The sequence below is a fragment of the Phoca vitulina genome, unplaced genomic scaffold (genome assembly GCF_004348235.1).
Source record: "Phoca vitulina isolate PV1807 unplaced genomic scaffold, GSC_HSeal_1.0 scaffold12, whole genome shotgun sequence".
Lineage (NCBI taxonomy): Eukaryota > Metazoa > Chordata > Mammalia > Carnivora > Phocidae > Phoca > Phoca vitulina.
The window spans coordinates 8,716,930-8,718,856 of NW_022589715.1; the positions used below are offsets into that span (position 1 = coordinate 8,716,930).

Below are 1,927 nucleotides of genomic sequence, written 5' to 3' on the forward strand. Positions count from 1 at the left end.
ACTTTTTGTGTTAAAAAAAGTAAATGGGTCAAGTAATTAGCTTTGTCAATGAGATGTTAATAAAAATGAAGTGTGCCACTTCCCAGTAGAAATCTTTTTTATTTTTTATTTCAGAGAGAGAGACAGTTCGAGCACAAGCAGGGGGAGGGGCAAAGGGAGAGAATCCCAAGCAGACTCCCGCTGAGCACGGAGTCCCACGCGTGGCTCAATCCCACAACCCATGAGATCAGGACCTGAGCTGAAACCAAGAGTCAAATCCACTCAACCAACTGAGCCACGCAGGTGCCCCGCCCAATAGAAGTCTTAAGAGCCTGCATGCTTCCATCATCTTCTCTTTTTCCTCTCTCACAAGAATAGCAACATCTCGATGAAGGCAGCTTCTTCATCCTGGATTCTGGAATGAAGAGGGTGTGGCACAGAATCATAGCCAACCTGTGAAAGACATGTAATGTGAGCAAAAAACAAACCTTTGTGGTTGTAAGAAATTAAGATTTGGGGGATTGCTGGTTGGTACTGCATTACTTAGTCCAAGGTGACTGATACAAACTTCAAGCTGTCAAGTGTAACTACATTTTAAAAATATTTTTATCACATATCATATCGTTTCTAAGTGTTTGGAGTAAATGTGAAAATTACATACCCGCTGTGCTTTTCTTTTTTTATCATGGCAAAATATACATAAAATTTACCATTTTAACCATTTTAAGTGTACAATTCAGTGGCATTAAGTACATTCAAAATGTTGTACAAACATCTCCACCGTCCATTTCCAGAAATTTTCATCATTCCAAACAGAAACTCTATGCCCATCGAACAATAATTCTCCGGTCCCACCACCCCAAGCTCCTGGTAACCTCTCTTCTGCTTTCTGTCTCTATGAACTTGTATATTCTAGGTACCTCACATAAGTAGAACCATACAATATTCGTCCTTTTGTGTCTGGCTTATTTCACTTAGTATGTTTTCAAGGTTCATCCGTGCTGTAGCATGAATCAGAAATTAATTCTTTTGTAGGGCTGAGTATTACCCGTCTGTGTGTGTGTATGTGTACCGCACCCCCCGTTTTGTCTGTCCATTCATCTGTTAATGGACATGAATTATTTCCACCTTTCTGGCTATTGTTACTGTACTTTCTTAATCTATTAGTAGTCAAATATATACATGCTATTATAGAAAAAGACCTAAAATATTACACAAGAAACCACTACCAGTGGGTGTCTATTGGGTTCAATTTAGAATGGAGAAAACTTTTACTTTTCATTCTATATATTCTTACGTTATTTAAATGTTATAATTTTTATGCAATTTTAAAAGTAAGTTTTAAAAATAAATGCTTCCTTTTGATCAGTAGGGGGACAAACAAAAGACATAATGAATCACTGCAAATGTGTATTTTTTTTTTTTAAGTAAACTCTACACCCAACGTGGGACTTGAACTCACAACCCCGAGATCAAAAGTCACATGCTCTACCGACTGAGCCAGCCAGGTACTTCCTACAAATGTGTTTTTTTTTTAAATTATCAGTAGGGGTGCCTGGGTGGCACAGTCAGTTAAGTGTCCGATCTTGGTTTCAGCTCAGGTCGTGATCTCAGGGTCAGGAGGTTGAGCTCCGTGATCAGCGTGGAGTCCGCTTGTGACTCCCTCTCCCTCTGCTCCTCTCCCTGCTTGCACTCTCTCTCTCTAAAATAAATAAATAAATCTTAAAACATAAATAAAATAGGGGCGCCTGGGTGGCTCAGTCAGTTAAGTGTCTGCCTTTGGCTAAGGTCATGATTCCAGGGTCCTGGGATCGAGCCCCGCATCGGGCTCCCCGCTCAGCACAGGAGTCTGCTTCTCCCTCTCCCACTCCCCCTGCTCATGCTCTCTCTCTCATATAAATAAAATATTTAAAAATAAATAAACAAACAAACAAACAAACAAACAAAT

At 39.9% G+C, this 1,927-nt stretch overlaps 1 non-coding gene across 1 annotated transcript; it reads right to left on the reverse strand.

Annotated features, from left to right (window-relative positions):
* Positions 1-1,416: 1,416 nt before the first annotated feature.
* TRNAK-UUU lies at positions 1,417-1,489 on the reverse strand. The gene has a single exon. It is a non-coding gene; the product is annotated as a tRNA-Lys (tRNA).
* Between the last annotated feature and the right edge of the window lie 438 nt (positions 1,490-1,927).